Source organism: Rutidosis leptorrhynchoides, chromosome 4, assembly GCF_046630445.1.
Source record: "Rutidosis leptorrhynchoides isolate AG116_Rl617_1_P2 chromosome 4, CSIRO_AGI_Rlap_v1, whole genome shotgun sequence".
Classification (NCBI taxonomy): domain Eukaryota; kingdom Viridiplantae; phylum Streptophyta; class Magnoliopsida; order Asterales; family Asteraceae; genus Rutidosis; species Rutidosis leptorrhynchoides.
Window position 1 is genome coordinate 181,716,751 of NC_092336.1, and position 24,153 is coordinate 181,740,903.

Here is a 24,153-nt window from a genome sequence, read left to right on the forward strand (position 1 = left end):
AATAACAATACTAATAATAATACAAATACAAATAATAATAAAAATAGAGTACAACCTTTGAAGAATAAGTTTTCTTAAAAAGAATGCCATAGACCGGGTTCGAACACACGACCTCTCGCTCGACCCACAACACCCTAACCATTAAGCCATTCGTTTTATTCTGAACATTATGCATTCTGATTTAATATATCCCGTATTTTCCTACACCCATTTTCTTCCTCTTCTTTCAAATCAAGTCGACCCATAATTTACAGAACCAGGAGATTAGAAAGAAAGTAATACGTTGGGCAGGAACCAGGCCTAAATGATGATCCTATAAATCTCGACCCATGTTTCGTTAGCCCAACAGAAATCCAAATGATCCATCTATTAATTAAGTGGATTCAAGAGTCTATTAGTGGATCAAATTTGGTAATTGGTTTTGGAACGGTACAAGGGAAAAACAGAAACCAATCGGGGCCCTCATCTTCTATCAAACATCACCAAATCACTCACCCATATTCATCATAGCAGCTTGCCGACACTTTAAAAGGTATTGCTTTATATAAATAATTAAGTAGGGTCATAAGTACCATTATCTTTTTATTCGATTATTATTCTCTTATTATTTCTCATCATTGTTATACCATCTCTATATAAATAATCACTTACAGCTGCAGTAGAGCAATAACAACACAGGAGTAGTAATCGTTGTAGCAGGCTGTTCGAACCAAGGTCCTATCGCGAGAAAAAAAAATAACAGATAGATAGATGGTTCCGCCATACACCGGATTTCAACAGATGTATGAAGATGTAACTAGTGGTTCTTGGTTTGTTCGATCATTAAAGATTAATAGGAGCAGAAACAACTATTTGGGTAGTATCAGTTTAAATAGGAGTAAGTGATGGTTAATGTGGGTTTTTGTTTCCATGGATTCGGTTCCCTCTTCTCTTTTTAATCGACAACAAGCATGCCAATGGTTCAGATATATAGCAATAGTTTTACAGTTGTGTTATGATCGAAAGTGATTATGTTTGGTTATCTAAAGAAACTAGAATCCGAGGTATCGAAGAATAGAATAAACAGAAGGGTTTGGTGAATGGTGGTTACACATGGTTCACGAAAAAAATATATATAGAAAGAGTAGAGAGAGATGATATAGAGATATAGGTGGTGAAGTTCCATTGTGTATTGTTTAAGTGTGTTCACAAAGAATTTCAGGTTAACTTCGATGACGTGCATGTAGTGGAGGTGTTGGCTGTAGGGTTGATAAAGAAAGAAACTAGTGAGGTGGTTAAATGGGTTTAGTTTTTGGTTCATGAAGAATGAAATAATAAAGCAAAAGAAGTAAGAGGAAGAAGTATCATGATGATGATGTGGTTTGGTTTGTTTATGGGAGTGTCGTGGTTAATAATCTTCTCAATCAGACAAAATGAATAATAATATAAAAAGATATAAAGCTTGATGTATACTGCTAACGATTTTGTTCTTAAAGATTGATTTTTACGATCGATTTGGATAAATAACAACTAAAGAGGTTCAAACAAAATCATATACTGTACTTGATTGATATGTGAAACTGAATCCTAGAATGTATCTGTTCAATTTACGAAATATACATCTCTCTGTTCTTTTATATATATTATGCAACAATCTGTCCCTTTATATATATATATATATATATATATATATATATATATATATATATATATAGGTATAATCGTATATTAGTAATTATAATTAATCATTTTTATATACTTGTATTAATATTACACTTAATATTATAACAAGTAATAATAGGATAATAATAATGTTACTACTTCTTAATAATAATTATATTAACTATTATTAATAAAATACTTTTAATAATAAATAAGAAAATAATGATAAAAATATGAGGATCTTAATTATGACCAACTTGATACTTTTTAATAAGTTTGTTAGTAATAATCTATAAGAATGATAATAGTATTATTCTTAATGATACAAATAATTAATTATATTATTTTCTAATAATATTAAAATAATGATTTTAATGATAATGGTAAAAATAATAATAATAATAATAATCTTAATCAAAAGTTTACTACTCATTTTAACATAACAATGATATTAACAATGATAACAATAATATCATAACAATTTATATGTATAAATTTTCATCTTCATATATTTTTTTTTTAAATAATAATAATACTATCACTAAATTTTTTAATGTTAGTATTAATATTGATATTGATATTAGTATAGCAATCATATTTGTAATTATAGTAATCATATTAATATATTATGATTATACCATATATATATATATATATATATATATATATATATATATATATATATATATGATAACATACGTTTATTATTTATACATTTTAATTCTAGTGATTCATTTGTATTTTATTATTTTTAATGTCCTCCTTTATATTTATTTAGATATATACACTTATATATATTGGTTCGTGAATCGTCAAGGATAGTCAGAGGTTAGCTGAATTCATCTAATCAGTTCAAAAATCTTGAGACTCGGTTTAACAAACTTTGCTTATCATGTCGATTTCATATTAAGATTGAGTTTAAATTTAGTCGGAAATTCCCGGGTCATCACACTAGTCGCGCTAGCAATTTATAATCGGAATGTTTAGTACTTCGTATTTTGTTGTAGATACACTTGTTCGGTGTATATTATTTATTGTGTTTGGCAAGGGTAAATAAATGGTTAAGTGGTTACCAGGTGGCTCACAGAAAATGGAATAATGTTTTTATATGTTATCTAGCATATAATTTTGTGGTCCAAAAAGGAGTTGTTATGTTTTCAAACATAAATTTTATGGTTTAAATTAAATATTGTTTGCAATATTAAACCTATAATTCACTCAACATTTTTGTTGACAGTTATTCGCATGTTTTATTCTCAGGTTCATGATTGATTGCTTCCGCTGTGCTTAGAGAGTCTGCATATTGATGATGGCAGCTTTTGTTAAACAATAACTTGCATTCTATTTTGATACATTTTATAGTGAATGCTGTTGACTTTGTTTTGGTCAACTTTTGGTTAAGTAATAATGTATGGTTTTTCTAAACTTACATATTTTGATAGGTTTTCTTTATAGGAAATCATTTTTAAATAAAGAATGCAAGGTTATTTATTAAATTCATATAGAGTTATGATCAAGCTGTGGGACCAAGATAACGATGGTCGTCAAGTGTACCTTGATGGGTCGTTAAAGTTGGTATCAGAGCTTTGGTTGTACGGAATTAGGCTGCATTGATGTCGTTACCCGAGTCAATATGGTGCATTAGTGAGTCTAGTCTACAGCCTGGCCTATAATATATTATTATATGTGATTAATTGTATCGTATTAGGTATGTATATTGTCATCATACATACATTTCTGTTATGTTCTGAATCCGGGAGGAACTCCCATTCCGATTTAAACGTATTCTCCGACACATGCGGGTTTATCTTTACAAGAACACCTCAGATAGTGAAACCGAGAGATGTCATTCTTGACTTCTGAAATTCTCGACATTCCTATGTCATCTATTATGGTTATGTGTTTGACGTTTGAGTTATGTTACGCGAGATGTCATTCTTGACTTCTAAATGCTCGACATTTCAATGTCAGCTATTATGTTTAGGTATATAACATTCTTATTATATTACGTACCTTTGTGCCGTTGTGCCTATGTGCTTTGGTTTTTGAACCGGAAAACATCATTCTTGACTTTTAGAGATTCTTGGTACCTCGAAGACATTTTTATGTCATCGTTACTCCTATTCATTACTTTTGATGTAATTGAATATTGTATATATCCTCACCACAGGATTTAGATGATATTTATCATGCGATTATATGAATGCTATAAGTTAGGATATTAACTTTGCACAACAACTTAGTTAATATGTGTTTAAGTCCTAATATGTGATCTTTACATGATAATTAGTTTAACGTTTTTAAGGGATAACAATCGGTCTATAATCGTTATTTTGTTAATTATCAATATAAGATATGAAACTAATTAATCGAAATCTCTTATGACTCAAATGTCCAAATAACCACTCTTTTAATATATTTAAATCAAAATGATAGGTCAGATCATGTTGAGATTAGAAGAAAAGACAAGTTAGAATGAGATTCGGTAAGTGTGAAGGAGATTCGGTATTAGAGATAATTAACAAGATTTACATTCCACAGCTTCTAGAACTCAGTTACAATGCAATGGCTATCTAATTAGGACTACTTAGGTTCCTTATATAGCCCTCTTCTAAGGAACCATCAATTAAGCTTATTTCACATTAACACTATACAACTTCGGGGTCCTAACAATCTCCCCCTTAGTGTTAAATGTGAACTTTACAATATAATCCGATTGAGTAATCTTGAGAGATCCAAACGTTAGTTTCCATTGTGTGCCGTCTGGTTTAGAAACTTCTACTTGATTTTCATAAATTTGCTTAGAAGGTTTCCAGATGCCCCACCCTTTTCTTGGATCTCCCTCATGTAATGGATATTCATCCATTTCTTTGAAATACCTTCTCTTTCTCTGGCCACGAAGAATCTCAAACTATCTTGTACGGATCCGGAGCTTCAGACGATCTCTGATATGCTTTATAAACTCTCCCAGACCCATTTTCATGTCAATATCATCAAACTTGCTTTGACGAATTTTAAGATACTTCAGTGCAGCCTTGAGTGTACCATCTGAGTATTTGTTCAACTCTTTAGTGCGGATGAACAATTTTTCTTTCTAAGAATTCACAAATACAAACCCTTCGGGTTCGAATTGCATTTGAAACATTCTCATATCCTTTAGCCCCTCTGTGTATTGATTCGGACATGTTATTCGAATCTTTTTCCTATTAGCTTCGAGACCAATTTGAAAATCTTCACGTCTCATCAGTTCAATTGTCTCCATCATGTATCTTTTCACAGCTTCCAAATCTTGAGCCTTAGCAAAAGGTCGAATGGTGATGATACGGAGATAGTTGTAGATGTGAATGATATCAAGCATATCTAGATTATGAAAATCTGCTTCTGTGAAGTTGTATTCCTTCTCATCTTCTCTAATAATGTGGAACTGACTGATGACGTCTTTCTTTTCACTTATCTCTACTCCGACTCGAGTAATATTCAACACTTCTGTAATACGATATTTTATTTGAAGCCACAAGTCATCTTCTTCTTTGTTGATGTGTTTCCTCCACATAAACTCATACCAGTTTCTTTCACTTACTAGAAGCAATCGTAAACCTATATAAGTAAATCTTTTACTCCTTGGTGTTTCGTTAACACGGAAGATCTTGTAAGCATTCTCCTCGATGAATGTGTTTCGTAAAGTAATGAAATCGTGTTCAACTCCTAATAACAATCTTTGTTCCCGATTCTTAAAGAATATACCATGGTTGTATTTGAATCTGGAATTCACTGTTTCACTTGATGTAGATGTACCAGAAGTTGAGCTTTCATTAGCATTTGTTGGATTTGAACTCGATGAAGGTGTAGAATTCGATTAATGATCAGTAGGATTTGTCGCATCATCAGTTGGAGCATTATCATATTCAATATGATCAAAGATATCATCATCATTTGGATTAACATAAAGATTGTCTTCATTGTCATCAGAAGAATCCATTTCATCATCGCTTTCAGTTACTGGATCAGGATTCCCTTCATCTACAATCTCTACATTTTCCGGGATTGAAAATACTGAAGATAATTTGCTTAGAATGACAAACCCATCATCATCTGTTTCTTCAAGATAGAAATCACTTAAGTTCAAATCCTCATCTACTGGTCCACCATCAACCTCTGAATGTATAATTAGAATAATAACTTGCTCAGGCTCCTTATCATCAATTTCATCATGAGTAGAAATCATTTCTGATTCCGTCTGAACCTGTTGAGCTTGAGAAGCTGATGAAGACCTCACACCACCACCCTTAGTTGATGAAATGTTCACCGTTAGATAATCTCCATCTACTCCTATCTCCCCCTCATGACTATTCTGAGGATCAGAATCGTCATGCTCATTATCACGGTGAGGACTTATTGGAGAAGAGCAGGAAGTAAGTGGATATCGTACATGAGCGCGAAACAATGCTTGAAGCAAAGTGCATCAAAGAACATCAAGATTAACTCGAGAAAACATACGACTGAAATATTCTTGCTCCAAAGCATCATATAAATTTGGTGAATGCGAGGGTGATGGTGGTAAAGTGACCATAGGAACAGCAGCATCAGCATCTGTTGGAAGCGATGTCAGTGGAAGTGTTTGATTTGCCGTGAGGGCAGGTAAGAATATATGTGCGGTATTATACTTATATGTAGGGCTGTACATACTACTAGACAGATTCAATTCTTCAGAATCAGTTGAATCTTCAACAAGCACTTTCTTGGACAAGCTTTTGGAAGTCATAGATGATTTGCTCTTCTTTTTGGCAATGAGAGTAAGAGGATCACTTGGAGATGACTCTTTCCTTCCTTCTTGAAGTTTAGACACTTCAGGTTGGTAATGCATAAGAACTCCAACAAGCTCATGAATAGTCAACTTGTCAATCTCTTTGGTTGATCGAACAATGGTTCCATAAGGAAGCCAATCAACATTGAGCTTTTTGAGAAATTTCATGTTGACTTCAGCATTTACTTTTATGATCTTGCACCTTTTCAACTCATTGAGAACACTATTGAAATGATGGTAGGTATCCTTGAGTGGTTCATCAGGTTTCTGCTTGAAATCTTCATAAAATCCCAGAGCCTTATTCAGTTTAGTAACATCTGACATGTCATAACCTTCTTGCTGTCGTTTGATCTCATCCCATATATCTTTTGCTGTTGTGTTGCTATCAACATTTTCAAACAATTCAAATTGGATAGCTTGCATAACAATGTTCTTTGCCTCTATGTCACCCTGAGCTCTCTCACGTTTATCACCAGAAAGTTCATAGACTGGAATTGGCATACCAGTATCCGGATGATAATCTACAACTGGACCATCTCTCATAGAAGCCCATATGTACTTTGCTTTCTCACCCTTGTAGTCTATGTACTGAGTGATACGGTGAAGCCACTGAGTGTACTTGCCAGCAAACAACACTGAAGGACGGGAATCTGATCCAATGATCAAAGTATCTTGAGTAGACATCTTGAAAATGAGGTAGATTGAGTAAAGATTCGGTATTGCTCAAATCTAAGATGAAAAATCACAACAATATAACACAAATGTCAGATTCGGTAACCGATTCTGTACTGTAGCAGATTCAGTACAGATTATGTACTGTAGCAGATTCGGTAAACCAGATTCTGTATCTGAAACTGATCAGAAATACAAGTAACACACCCAGATTTGGTAACCACAAGATTTGTAGCCTGAGAAGACTTAAAACCAATGAACTAAGTGATACCGAGATCCTGATTCGGTATCTGACTCGGTAGTCAGATTATGTATGAATTTGAATTCAAACACAATTCAATTCCTTTGAATTAGATTTTGTAACCTTGCTGCACAAGGAAACAAGTTAGTATCACACAAAATATCAAAGACACCGAATGTATAGGATACCGAATGTCAACTGTAGAAGTTGACAATACCGAGTCTAAGTATGAAAACTTAGAATTCAAACGAATCCTTTCTCATATCACACCAATTAGCTACGTATGACCAAACCGAATGTGATAGAATCACAAACATACCCCAATCTGCAACACTGATTGAGAATTAATAGCTTTGAAGCAGATTCGGTATGGCAATTACGATACCGAATGTGTATCAAAACTCCAAAACTTGAAGAATTGAAGAAATTAAACCGTCAGAAATGTGATTAAATACCTCACGATCACAACTGAAGCCTCAAATCTTTACTTAACTACAGAATCAAGCTGTAATTGATGAATACCGAGAGTTTTAGCCACGAACTCTAAAAATCAACTTGATTCTCCATAATTGATGTTAAAAAGCTGTAATGATGATTAAAACTCTTTCTAATTAACCTAATACACCTTCGCTGAACTTATCACAGGAATCTAAACGTCAGATTATCAAATTCGATTATACCGAGTCTGATTCAAAATACCGAGAGTGTTCAGATTCTGTAATCTTCAATCTCTGGATCGATCTAGTGATGTAATATCACTCCCTGGAAGCTCTGATACCAAATGATAGGTCAGATCATGTTGAGATTGGAAGAAAAGACAAGTTAGAATGAGATTCGGTAAGTGTGAAGGAGATTCGGTATTAGAGAGAATTAACAAGATTTACATTCCACAGCTTCTAGAACTCAGTTACAATGCAATGGCTATCTAATTAGGACTACTTAGGTTCCTTATATAGCTCTCTTCTAAGGAACCATCAATTAAGCTTATTTTACATTAACACTATACAACTTCGGGGTCCTAACACAAAATCTACTCATATTCTTCTTTTCTAAGATAGTCTTACTAAAAGTCAATTATAATCTATATGAATAATAAATACTTCTATTTCTTTCCAAGAGATAGACTAAATATAAATAACAACTCTTATTGCTCCAAGTCTCTTGGGACGATAACCTAACTTACTAATTACTATACTACCTTGATCGGGTTTTGTTGCTCGTTAGAGTGTTAAAAGTGAAAAGTAAATTAGATAATATAGATATAAAAGTTGAAAATAAAGTAAGCACATGCACACACGTTTACAAACATCAACTGTACAGTCGCCGGCTAAATAAGATTTCGGGGTGTGTGCTATAAGTACCAGACCATTTGTCAACAAAAGAGAGTTAGTTATTCTCTGAGTTTTCTCTCTAGGTTTTCTAGTAGGTTATCGTTTCGAATTTATTTAACAATTTTGGTCTTTCATTATTCAATTCCTTTAACTAATTTGATTATGAATTGCTCGCATCTTCAGTTACTTGTAAGAATTCATATTTTGATATCAGTTTCTTCAATTAATAATTTTTATTCTATTTTATTTAATTGCATGCTTACTTTATCTTCATAAATGAGTTAACTTGTTAGTATTTTCTTAATTGTATTAAACATTAGCAATGATTGTTGATATCGCTCCATTTATATATGTTTTATTTCGCGATATCTACCTCACTTTGCTCGGTTTATGACTATCTTTGAGTCTATTTTGTGTGCAATTGAGCTAAATGGTAATTTAAGGGCTAAGGAGTTGATTTGGTGTAAAATTGACCCAATATTGGGCAAAATTGGCTAAGAAAATGGAAAAGTGCAGAATCAGCACCAAAAGTGCCGCACCAACTGAAAAAGCAACGTTCTCATGCACATTTCAGCTCCATTTTCCTCCAGTGAGCAGAAGCGTTGTTCCTATAGTGAAAAGCACCACTCCTATTCAGCCAAAAGTGTCGCTCTTTAACAAAAGCGTCGTCCCTGTTTAGAGCTAAAAGCGGCATTCCTGATCAAAAGCGTCGCTCCTCGTTAAAGCCAAAAGTGCTGCTCTTATCCAAAAGCAGCGCTCCTGTCGCTGTTTCAGCCCAGATTTTTAGCACTATAAAAGGAACGAAATTAGGTCATTTTTAATATGCATCTTTAGAGAGCAGCTTCTTAAGGTCCAAATTTCACATACAAAACCCAAATTTCATCATCCATGGGTGTTTAAGGGTGGATTCAAGGAAGCTAGCTCAAGATTCATCATTGTTTAGCTTAGATCTTCATCTTCTTTACATTTTGGGTTGTAATCTTCACTTTACTTTTCTTATTTTGCATTGATTACTTGTAATAACTTGAAAATGATGATGATTTACATTTCTATACTTATCATTAGTTTAATTTTAGCTATGATTGGCTAAATCTCTTGTGTTTGCTTATCTATGAATCTCTAATGCTAGTGTTTGCCCCAAATTAATTGACTATTGTTGTTTGAATGAATTACCTGATCATGTGTTGTTGAGTTAGCTAAAGATCCATTGCTATGAGTTTATTTTAGGCTTGAATTTGATTACATATGTTGTGTAGCTCTCTTTGTAATTTAAGAAGTGAATTAATATGTGCTTCAACACCTTGGGTGATCTAGACAACTAGCTTAGAAATTACAAGTGATTGTGTTCTTTGTGACGACCCAAAAATTTCCGATCAAATTTAAACTTAATCTTTATATGGTTTCGACACGATAAGTAAAGTCTATAAAAATTGAATCTCAAAATTTTTGTCTGTTCATGAAATCATTTGACCTTGATTACTCCCGATGATTCACGAACCTATAAACGTAAATAGAAATGTACATGTAATTAACTATACATATAAATAATCATATATTGTAAAATAAATATAGTAGAGAACTGATAAGTGATTTAGTTATTATAGAAGATAAATTAAAATAACTAAAATTTGTTATTAAATGATTTTGAAAATAAATTGTCAACGATTAATAAAGTATTAAATGTATAATGTTATACTTTGAGTTTAAATTGTTTTGATGTATATAATTAATACATTTATCTAAGTAATGAATCTGAATATGTAAAACATAATTATATATAGTAATTTGAATGTATATATGATATATAAATACGATTATTACTATATGTATATTGATAAAATGTATAATTATTAAATAAATGTTATTATATAAGTATTAAATAATACATAATTAATAATATGTAATGTATATATATTAAATTTAATTGGAAGTAAAATATAAATGTTATACTAATATTACTTTCATTATTATCAGTAAATATTAACTTTAATGTCTGTACTGTTATTATTATATATATTATATATAATATATTGATATAAAAATTTAAAACATGTAACTTGTTATATATTAATTATTACTTGATATTATTGTTACCTTTAACATTAATAATCATTATTTTTTTCATTAATAATATTATATTATTAACATTTTTATTATTATTAAATATCATTATCATTAGGATTATTCTTAAGTATTATTTTAATTATTATAAATATTATTATTCTTATTATTATCTGTATTAACAGAAATCATTTATCCTTTTATATTATTATTATTTATTATTATTAAAGGTATTATTATTATTTATATATATTATTAATTATTATTATCAATTGATAAAATCATGAATGAATTAAATCAGATCACGAATCCATCAGTTCTGTATAAGCTTTTGATCATGTCTGCAATAATTACCCATCCTTATCACTAGTACAAATCAGATTCAATCTATACAGCGATTCTGTTAGCAATCTTAATCACTTTTTATTTTTTTCTATTTTATTTTCTTTATATCGTCCTTATTATCCAATTCTTGTTACACGTCCCAATCTAGTCTCAATACTAACAAATTAGGATCAAGTATAAGTATTACCGTTCGTTCATGTACTCAGACACATTCAATTATCACTACAAATTATTAAATTAACAGAAAATAAAGAGTATTACTCTGTTCTTCCATTTTTTTTTGTCAAAACACGAATTCATATGGCATTTTAAAATCATTTAATGCAGAGTTTTTAGGAATCATGTGATTAAACTATCTTCAAAGTTTCAAATCCCAATTCTTCAAAACGAGTTCGAATTGTTGAGTCAAAGTTTAAAATTTCAAAAGTCAAACGAGTGTTCTTGAATCAAATTCAAAAAACCTGTTGTAATTACGATTCAATTAATGATTTGAAAAGTTTCTAGAAGGGTTTTGAAACATAATTTGTGTTATAATAATTGTCCATAACGTCCTAGAAAACAAAATCGCGAAACTTAATTTTTTTTTCAGCGGCTGCAGAAGCAGCAGGTTATTTGTTTTTATTTTTTATTTTTTCATTTTCAAGAAATTCAAATATTCATATAGATTGATTACATCTTGTTTAAAATTCGTAAAACAATTTATCATATGTTGTTATGAATTTGGTTTGATAATGATTCGTTAATAAGTGATGAAGAAGAAGAAAAATAGGAAACATAAAAGAATACTGTTTATAATTAAATGGAATCTGATATTAATCAGATAAACAAACCAGCTCAGCTGGTTAAGTATGTTTTGGTAGAGCGAGAGGTCTCGGGTTCGAGCCCCGTCGTGGGCAATTCTTTTTAGAAAAGCTTTCAAAAGGGTATACTCTTTTATACATTCATTTTCATTATTATTATTATTATTATTATTATTATTATTATTATTATTATTATTATTATTATTATTATTATTATTATTATTATTATTATTATTATTATTATTATTATTGTTGTTGTTATTATTATTATTACTATTATTATTAATGTTGTTATTATTATTATTAATTAGTGTTAACATCATATTAACTCATTAAATCCATAATTACATCTGAAGAAAATATATATGTAAGTATATTTTCATAAAGATTGTAATTAAAAATTCTTTTGTACAAACTGTTAATCCTGAAAATATTTTAACGGGTAGGTAATACCCAAGAAATATTTAGATTTCACATTAATAAGTTACATTGTACATTCTTTCAATCTGATTCAATAGTCATTTACTATCCTACTTACATCCACAGATATACGTATCCGTTTACCGCAGAATAACCATTTTCATTCAATTTCATATTTGGATTTTGACTTATCAGAATTCAACAAGTGGCATAATGAAGAAAACATTGGACAAATAAAATTTATTAGAAACAAACCAATTAACTATGAGAAATTTTGTTAAGAATCCACGCTAACAAAATCCTAGCTAACTGTTCCTAGCTAACTGTTAATTCTTTATTACATTTTATTTATCGCAATTTATTTATCACAATTTATTTATCGCAATTTTAATTCTCGCAATTTTATTTATCGTCATTTAATTTTTGTTATTTATTTTACGCACTTTAAATATCGGGACACGATTACAATGTTTTGACATATCATATTGACGTCATCTATATATATTATTTGGAATAACCATAGACACTCTATATGCGGTAATGCTCGAGTTAGCTATACAGGGTTGAGGTTGATTCTCAAATAATATATATACTTTGAGTTGTGATCGAGTCTGAGACTTGTATACAATGGGTCACGACACGTATTAATTAATTCGAATATTATATATTAAACTATATATGAATTATTGAACTACTAACTATGGACTACTAACATTGGACAATTAAAATAAATTAAAATATTGATTATAAAATATGAAACTAAAAATTTCTTCAAGTTTGCCACTTGATTTCATCTTAAACCTCGTTTGTATCTTGACAATTACAATCTGCATTCAAACCTCTCATGATTCTTGAAAACACCTTAATCGAGAGGATGAACCAACCGCACTTCATCTAGGGAAGGGAAGATTTATGCATATAGTTATGCATCTGAAAAATTCCCAGAACCTAAGTAGAAGTTTAACACAAATTCGTGGTTCATTGGCGTTGTTATTACCGAAAACAGCTTTGCTATCCCTTTTCAAAATTAGCCAATTTTATCACAGCTTCAGCAAATTAACTTCGACTTTCATTCGAATAAGCCTTATTATAACTTTGATATATAAGTTTGTCCTTCATCATCGTTACCGGAGAACCGTTTATGTCCCACTACATTAGCAGTAAACTTACCTACAATTTAGTTGATCCCTATCATATATTCATCCGCATCTTATAACGAGAATTGCCATACCAAGTACCGGGAAATCAGCAATCAGTATTTTGAATCTCGCAGCGTTTCTACATCAATAGTTATATGTATACATATAACATTTATCTCTTAGAATTATGATCTCCCATTCTGAAATTCCGAAAAAGCAATCTAGCCTATGAATCAGTTTTCTGAGTTTTGTAAAAAGCTGATGAAGCAGTGAAAACTGAAGACTGCCTTAACAGTAAAAAGTTTGATAATAAAGAATAGTGTGTTGACAAAGCTCAAAAAAGTTGAAACTGGAAAATAGATTGAGAAAACCATGAAGGAGGCTGTGGACAAATCACAAAGACTAAACCTGCCTTCAAAGAATCCAAATGATTCAGGATCTGCTAAAGTCATTAATGAATATCTTGCTCCTGACTCTACACTTTTATGAACGATCTTCATCATCATCCATCGATATTAGAAATTCTAAGATATCATCAAATCTTTCATTATAAATATCCTCGATATTTCTGAAGATATTTTCATAACTATTCTTAGCTGATATCATTTATCTCTTCGCGATATCAGTGTTACATCAGAAAGGAAACTGTTTTAGTTTCTAAATTCTGAAAAATTTGAATTTAAAATATGAATGTTATTAAAGTAGTGTTGGGAACTGAAGCAAGAGTTAGTATAATATAATGACACTTGATCAACGTGATTATATTACAGTAAGTCATGCTGAGTTTCTAATGGAACGTGATGATTCACAGATTATAACGTCATCATGTGCCATATTACACGACTCTTACATTCTATTTAATCTCTAAACATATCAAGAACATATTTTCTTGATAGTTCTATCTTCTCTCTTAAATTATGGTAATTTAACCAATCAAAATTGTGCTATTACAATCTCTCTCTTAGAACATTAGTCATGTTCATTCAAAACGTCATACTTACGAATTCTGAATCATTATTCGTCTGACTTAAAGTTGGGAAGAGAAGACAAAATTAAGGAACTCCAAAATATAAAGGAAATGAAGAGGGTGGATTTATAGTAAAATATCAGACAGAACAATCGAGACAGATTATCGCATTTAACCAAAGAAGATTTTAATTTCCTTAATTACCGAAGAATCAAACCTTATTACAAAAATTTTCACTAAATCCCTTGAATTCCGGAAAATTCACCGTGACTACGTCAAAAGTTAAATCTTTATTTCAATCTTTTGTGACAGCTTCACTCGTACGCTTTCCATAATCGAATCGTTTTACCTATATTAGTCAATAATGATAAAACTCTATTTATCAACTCATATTCGTCATAAAAACATTTTTATTGTTAGCCATGACGACTTCGATCAAATTTCGGGACGAAATTTCTTTAACGGGTAGGTACTGTGATGACCCAGAAATTTCAGATCAAATTTTAACTTAATCTTTATATGGTTTCGACACGATAAATAAAGTCTATAAAAATTGAATCTCAAAATTTTTGTCTGATCATGAAATCATTTGACCTTGATTACTCCCGACGATTCACGAACCTATAAACGTAAATAGAAATGTACATGTAATTAACTATACATATAAATAATCATATATTGTAAAATAAATATAGTAGAGAACTGATAAGTGATTTAGTTATTATAGAAGATAAATTAAAATAACTAAAATTTGTTATTAAATGATTTCGAACATAAATTGTCAACGATTAATAAAGTATTAAATGTATAATGTTATACTTTGAGTTTAAATTGTTTTGATGTATATAATTAATACATTTATCTAAGTAATGAATCTGAATATGTAAAACATAATTATATATAGTAATTTGAATATATATATATATATATATATATATATATATATATATATAAACATGATTATTACTATATGTATATTGATAAAATGTATAATTATTAAATAAATGTTACTATATAAGTATTAAATAATACATAATTAATAATATGTAATGTATATATATTAAATTTAATTGGAAGTAAAATATAAATGTTATACTAATATTACTTTCATTATTATCAGTAAATATTAACTTTAATGTCTGTACTGTTATTATTATATATATTATATATAATATATTGATATAAAAATTTAAAACATGTAACTTGTTATATATTAATTATTACTTGATATTATTGTTACCTTTAACATTAATAATCATTATTTTTCTTTTCATTAATAATATTATATTATTAACATTTTTATTATTATTAAATATCTTTATCATTAGGATTATTCTTAAGTATTATTTTGATTATTATAAATATTCTTATTCTTATTATTATATGTATTAACAGAAATCATTTATCTTTTATATTATTATTAGTATTATTATTTATTATTATTAAATGTATTATTATTATTTATATATATTATTAATTATTATTATCAATTTGATAAAATCATGAATGAATTAAATCAGATCACGAATCCATCAGTTCTGTATAAGCTTTTGATCTTGTCTGCAATTGTTACCGATCCTTATCACTAGTACAAATCAGATTCAATCTATACAGCGATTCTGTTAGCAATCTTAATCACTTTTTATTTTTTTCTATTTGATTTTCTTTATATCGTCCTTATTATCTAATTCTTGTTACACGTCCCAATCTAGTCTCAATACTAACAAATTAGGATCAATTATAAGTATTACCGTTCGTTCATGTACTCAGACACATTCAATTATCACTGTAAATTATTAAATTAACAGAAAATAAAGAGTATTACTCTGTTCTTCCATTTTTTTTTTTGTCAAAACACGAATTCATATGGTATTTTAAAATCATTTAATGTAGAGTTGTTAGGAATCATGTGATTAAACTATCTTCAAAGTTTCAAATCCCAATTCGTCAAAACGAGTTCGAATTGTTGAGTCAAAGTTTAAAATTTCAAAAGTCAAACGAGTGTTCTTAAATCAAATTCGAAAAACCTGTTGTAATTACGATTCAATTGATGATTTGAAAAGTTTATAGAAGGGTTTTGAAACATAATTTGTGTTATAACAATTGTCCATAACGTCCTAGAAAACAAAATCGCGAAAATTAATTTTTTTTTCAGCGGCTGCAAAAGCAGCAGGTTATTTGTTTTTATTTTTTATTTTTTTGTTTTCAAGAAATTCAAAGATTCATATAGGTTGATTACATCTTGTTTAAAAGTCTTAAAACAATTTATCATACGCTGTTATGAATTTGGTTTGATAATGATTTGTTAATAAGTGATGAAGAAGAAGAAAAATAGGAAACAGAAAAGAATACCGTTTATAATTAAATGGAATCTGATATTAATCAGATAAATAAACCAGCTCAGCTGGTTAAGTATGTTTTGGTGGAGCGAGAGGTCTCGGGTTCGAGCCCCGTCGTGGGCAATTCTTTTTAGAGAAGTTTTCAAAAGGGTATACACTTTTATACATTCATTTTCATTATTATTATTATTATTATTATTATTAATATTATTATTATTATTATTATTATTATTATTATTATTATTATTATTATTATTGTTATTATTATTATTACTATTATTATTAATGTTGTTATTATTATTATTAATTAGTGTTATTACAAGTATTATAATTATCATAATTATTATTAGTATTATTATAGTTATTATTAATATTAGTTATGGACTACTAGTTATTATTATTATTATTATTATTATTATTATTATTATTATTATTATTATTATTATTATTATTATTATTATTATTATTATTATTATTATAAGTATTAGTTAGCATTTATAATTATAATTTTCATTATGGTGGTTATTAGTATTATTATTACTACTAATATTATTACCATTAGTAGTATTAGTAAGTAGTATTGTTATTAATATTATCATTAATAATAAGATCGTTATTATTAAGTATTAGGTATTATTATCAAAAGTATTATTTTCATTGTCTTAGTTAGTAAACTTTTCACTTTTATTAAAAACTACTGTTACTAATATTATTAATATTATTATTATTATAAGTATTATTATTATTGTTAATATTATTGTTATTATTATTATGATTATGATTACTAATATTATTATCATTATGAAACAATACATTATGTTATTATTTTTTTCATAAACATTATTATTAGTATCATTGTTATAAATATAAGTAGTATTATTATTATTATTAAAAGTATCATTACTTTTAAATCTATCATTTTTATTAAAATTATTATTTTACTATCATTATTATTAGTATCAGTATTATCTATATCATTATTATTAAAATAATTACGATTATAAAAATAAAAGTTTTAATGACGTTATTAAAGTTATAAACATAAAAATAAAGATTATACATATAAATATATATATATATAATACACATAACTTAACTATATTAATATATCTATATATAAAATGAAAATATATATAATAAAACTTATTAATCTACTATATATATATATATATATATACGTATACATATATATATATATATATATATATATATATATATATATATACATATATATATACATATATATATATGCATATATATATATATATATATATATATATATATATATATATATATATATATATATATATATATATATATATATATATATATATATATATATATAAATTACATCACTAATAATAATATATATTTGTTCAATTACTATTATGTATATTAATAAATATACAAATGATATAGGTTCGTGAATCCGAGGCCAACCATGCATTGTTCAGTTCCGTCGTATGAATATTTTTACTACAAAATATTGTATTGTGAGTTTCATTTGCTCCCTTTTTAAAAGCTTTTGTAATATATATTTTTGGGACTGAGAATACATGCGCTGCTTTTATAAATGTTTTACGGAATAGACACAAGTAATCGAAACTACATTCTATGGTTGGATTATCGAAATCGAATATCACCCTTTTTAGTCTGGTAATCTAAGAATTAGGGAACAGATACCCTAATTGACACGAATCCGAAAGATAGATCTATTGGGCCTAACAAACCCCATCCGGGTTACGGATGCTTTAGTACTTCGATTTTATCATGTCCGATGAGAGTCTCGGAATGATGGGGATATTCTAGACGTGTTTTGTTAATGTAGATTACCAGATGTTCACCATATGAATGATTTTTATCTCTATGCAATTTGTGCGAAATGCCTGATATGAGATGATGTTTATGAAAAATGGAAATAGAAATCTTGTGGTCTATTACAATTATGAAAATGATTGATTACGATAAACTAATGAACTCACCAACCTTTTAAAGCATGTTTATTCTCAGGTATGAAAGAAATCTTCCGCTGTACATTTGCTAATTTTAGAGATATTACTTGGAGTCATTCATGACATATTTCAAAAGACGTTGCATTCGAGTCGATTAGTTCAACAAGATTATTATTAAGTCATTGATAATTTGATATATTATGAAATGGTATACATGCCTGTCAACTTTCGATGAAATGAAAGTTTATCTTTTAAAAACGAATGCAATGTTTGTAAAATGTATCATTTAGAGGTCAAATACCTCGCAATGTAATCATATGTTATTGTATTTGTCCTTATGGATTAGGACGGGTCGTCTCATTCTTGATCTAGGTTGGTTTTCAATTGGCCTCTAGTCAACATAGTAATGCTAATTATCTTAAGTGATTTCGATAGTTGGGGGTTTTAAGTGATTTCAATCCAAGATCAATCTCAATGACCAAATCATGCTTAACTCGATCCTAGGATATAAAGCTTATGTGAATTCGCTGAGTATCATTTGATTTGAGGTTTAGTAGTGATGCTAAATATTTAATAGTTCACAACTAATGAGATAGCAAAATAGGCAAAACGGGGCAAGCCAAGCATAGAGAGGATCAGATAAGTAAACACGTCTTAGTTAATTTGTTTTAAGTCTTAATACTTCACTATTTGTTTCTTGTTACTAGTTTAATTGATAAATTTTGTTTTGTTTAATTGTGCAAGTTTTAGTTGTTAGTTGATATCAATCGAAAACCCCCAATCAAACAAAACCTAGGACCATTGATAGTTTCAAATATCCGACTTACGCCGTGTCTCTTGGGACGAACTTAATAAGAATACTTAAATTAAAGTGCTATAATAACCGGGTTCTAAAGGGGAGAGTTAAAATTTTGGGCCATTTTGAAGCTATTTCGAGTAAACGTATCACATGCATTATAAAGTTCAAAGCTCGCAAGGTCGAACAATTTTTGGAACAAGTTTTTAACCATTACACTAATTCATATCATAAACACCTAAAATGGTTAAAACTTGTAAAAATTTTCAAAATTTTTGGGGGAAAAGTAAAGTCTTTTTCAAGTTTTTTAAACATAAGGAAGTAAAGTCTTCCCGGTTTCAAAAAGTTCGGTGGTTAAAGTCCACCCTCTTATGTTTCAAAAATAAACTTGAATGGTTAATTCACTTGGTGTAGGAGACTTCCTAATCTACACCATTTTACATTTAGCTATGCTAAGTGTCGTGGGAAGAGGATCCTTGAGCTTTACAAAGTGATATCCTTTTTAGGATCAATGGCTTCGTGCTAGTGTTGCTAGACAACACAACCCATAGCCAAAAGCTATGGCACTCTTGTGCATGAAATTAACAGAAAGGTAGTAACTACTTCCTACCATTTCTTAAAATAAGCATAAAAGCTTGTTATGTGGGAAGTAGATAAGCATCATCTCATTTTGGAAGTAAAGTCTTCCAAACTTGGAAGTAAAGTCTTCCAAGTCAAGCTCGATTATTTGAAAGGAAGTTAAAGTCTTCCTAGTGCTTCAAAAATTTGGAATTGGCGGACTCTCTTATTTAGCCATGTGGGGCCCTAATTCCACGAACCTCTGTCAATGTTTTCTCCCTATTATGAGAGAAACCATAGAGTCATGATAGAAAGCTTGATGAGTGCCGGTTACCCCATGCCTGGGTAACCAAATAAAGGTGGGGTACCCAGTCCCTTACCTTTGGCACATCCACCTTAACCCTATTCTTAGAATTGAGGATTATCAATTGGAATTGACGATATATATTTGGAATTGATGATCATTCTTGGAATTGACGAAAAATAGGTGTTTTGGGGGCATGGAGGTGGAAGAGGGATAGCCATTGCGGGTTAATGAGGTGAGCATTCTTTTTGGAAGCGTATTCTTTACATGATTCATTTCATGATTAGTGGTGATGTGTACGATTTTCATGGCCCTTATTCATTTCAGGTGCATTTTACATATTTTGTGTACACTTTGAGTTTGTTCGAGTAGGCTTATATTTGATATGATTGATTTGTTTGATGAGTTTATGGCTATCCCGTGAATCCTACATACTTGGTTACGGTCAAGGAGGTCAAGTTCGAGTTTGTAATGATTTGATACTTTGTGATTGGTGTTTGATGACCTTCTCGTAGATGAAGTTGACTTTGACCGGGAGCATGATTGGTTCGAGTAGACTTAGGCTTGAATTATGTTTATGTTAGTGTTTGAGGATTGAAGATTTGAAGATATTATTTGGAGCTTGAGTTAAGCTTGTGTTAGTATAAGAATAGGTTGATTGTGCTTGGTCCTAGCAAGTGCAAGTTTTTGGAGAACACTATAGCCACCTAGTGCATATTCATAAAAGGTATCATTTTGAGCTTAACCTTCTTGCGCTTTAGGATTGTTCACTTATTTGTTCTCTATCTCCAAAGCTTGTTTCATCGATTGTTTGCTTGAGGACAAGCAAAGATTTAAATGTAGGGAGTTTGATATCGCTCCATTTATATATGTTTTATTTAGCGATATCTACCTTACTTTGCTCGGTTTATGACTATCTTGGAGCCTATTTTGTGTGCTATTGAGCTAAATGGTAATTTAAGGGCTAAGGAGTTGATTTGGTGTAAAATTGACCAAATCTTGGGCAAAATTGGCTAAAGAAATGGAAAAGTGCATAATCAGCACCAAAAGCGCCGCACCAACTGAAAAAGCGACGTTCTCATGCACATTTCAGCTCCATTTTCCTCCAGTGAGCAGAAGCGTTGTTCCTATAGTGAAAAGCACCACTCCTATTCAGCCAAAAGCGTCGCTCTTTAACAAAAGCGTCGTCCCTGTTTAGAGCTAAAAGCGGCATTCCTGATCAAAAGCGTTGCTCCTCGTTAAAGCCAAAAGCGCTGCTCTTGTCCAAAAGCAGTGCTCCTGTCGCTGTTTCAGCCCAGATTTTTAGCACTATAAAAGGAATGAAATTAGGTCATTTTTGATATGCATCTTTAGAGAGCAGCTTCTTAAGGTCCGAATTTCACATACAAAACCCTAATTTCATCATCCATTGGTGTTTAAGGGTGGATTCAAGGAAGCTAGCTCAAGATTCATCATTGTTTAGCTTAGATCTTCATCTTCTTTACATTTTGGGTTGTAATCTTCACTTTACTTTTCTTATTTTGCATTGATTACTTGTAATAACTTGAAAATGATGATGATTTACATTTCTATGCTTATCATTAGTTTAATTTTAGCTATGATTGGCTAAATCTCTTGTGTTTGCTTATCTATGAATCTCTAATGCTAGTGTTTGCCCCAAATTAATTGACTATTGTTGTTTGAATGAACTACATGATCATGTGTTGTTGAGTTAGCTAAAGATCCATTGCTATGAGTTTGTTTTAGGCTTGAATTTGATTACATATATTGTGTAGCTCTCTTAGTAATTTGAGAAGTGAATAAATATGTGCTTCAACACCTTGGGTGATCTAGACAACTAGCTTAGGAATTGCAAGTGATTGTGTTCTTGATCTAGGTTGGTTTTCAATTGGCCTCTAGTCAACATAGTAATGCCGATTATCTTAAGTGATTTCGATAGTTGGGGGTTTTAAGTGATTTCAACCCAAGCTCAATCTCAATGACCAAATCATGCTTAACTCGATCCTAGGATATAAAGCTTATGTGAATTCGCGGAGTATCATTTGATTTGAGGTTTAGTAGTGATGCTAAATATTTAATAGTTCAACAACTAATGAGATAGCAAAATAGGCAAAACGGGGCAAACCAAGCATAGAGAGGATTAGATAAGTGAACACGTCTTAGTTATTTTGTTTTAAGTCTTAATCCTTCACTAGTTGTTTCTTGTTACTAGTTTAATTGATAAATTTAGGTTTGTTTAATTGTGCAAGTTTTAGTTGTTAGTTGATATCAATCGAAACCCACCAATCAAACAAACCCTAGGACAATTGATAGTTTCAAATATCCGACTTACACCGTGTCCCTTGGGACGAACTTGATAAGAATACTTACATTAAAGTGCTATAATAACCGGGTTCTAAGTGCTCGTTAGTTGTGTGTGCTTGATTGTAGTGTTTGAATCAAATATAAATTTATAGGGTAAAAGATGTATATCGCATGAACGCATCACACTTTCTTGGCGCCGCTACCGGGGATGCGGTTAGCCTAGTTGGTTATTTAGTTTAAACTTTTAATTGTTCGATCCTTTCGTAGGGGTTTACCCTTACGGAAGTTACCTTTCGCATTTTATATTATTATTTTTGTTTGGAAATCCGCTTGTGTTTGTGTTATGATTGAAGGATAGGTACCTTTGGTGTATGAAAACAAGGTATCACAAGGATCAAGAGTTCACACATCCATTCTCCGATCCAAAAAGACACGTGCACGGGATTTATAATCATAGAGAAGAAAGGGTATTAAGAAAGAATTTCGAAGCTTTGCCATTTTGTTTAGAAGAGATGGATCCAGATGGTAATCCGATTCACGATGAAGAGGGCAATCCTAATGGTCCTCCAGTTAATCAAGAATTATTGAATGATCCAAACGACACACCAATGTGGAACGCTAGATTAGTTGCACCAACAATGATAGCACCGGCTATTACAAAACAACGAATTGAAGCGGATAATTGGAAGATCGAGGGTAACTTTTTCACGTTGATCAAGGATACATACTTTCATGGGTTAATATATGAGAATCTGTTCGAACATATTCAACACTTTAATGATCTTTGTGATATTTACAAAAGGAAAAACGTCACCGATGACGCTTTTAAGCTAAGGGCATTACCCTTCACACTTCAAGGAGACGCAAAAGCTTGGATGCGAAGTTTACCATCTGATTCCATAAGGTCTTTCAAGAATTAACAAACGAGTTTATCAATCATTTCTTTCCACCGTCAAAAGTAGAGCGACTTAGAATGGAGATTAATGGGTTCACACAATGGGGTGATGAGAGTTTGTATGATGCATGGGTTCGATTCAAGAAGCTACTAAGAGCTTGCCCACCGCATGGTTTGACGAAGAAGGAGTATATCAACACATTCTATCGGGGTTGTAATACTTTTACGAAGCAATATCTTGATTCTTCATCCGGTGGGGTATTTATGTACAAATCACCAAATGCGACCGAAATTATGTTAGAAGACATCTCGGTCAACACGTATGAATGGGCGTCTTCACCGCGAGATTTGACAAGGAAAAGTGTAGCACAAGTCGAGAGTGATAATGGGCAAGTGACGCTTTCAAACTTGAACAATCAATTTCAAACATTTGGGAAAGAATTGAAGAAGATTCAATAAATGGTAGTTACAATGCAAGTAGGTTGTCAACGATGCGAGGGTCCACATCTCACGAAGAATTGTCCTCAAATTACTCAATGCAATCATGTTGATCTAGATGATATTCCCATGAATTCGGATGCTCA

At 30.3% G+C, this 24,153-nt stretch overlaps 1 non-coding gene across 1 annotated transcript; it reads right to left on the reverse strand.

The window, feature by feature from the left end:
* Positions 1 to 23,638: 23,638 nt before the first annotated feature.
* On the reverse strand, positions 23,639 to 23,745 carry LOC139846362 (small nucleolar RNA R71). The gene has a single exon (XR_011759075.1). It is a non-coding gene; the product is annotated as a small nucleolar RNA R71 (small nucleolar RNA).
* Positions 23,746 to 24,153: the final 408 nt, after the last annotated feature.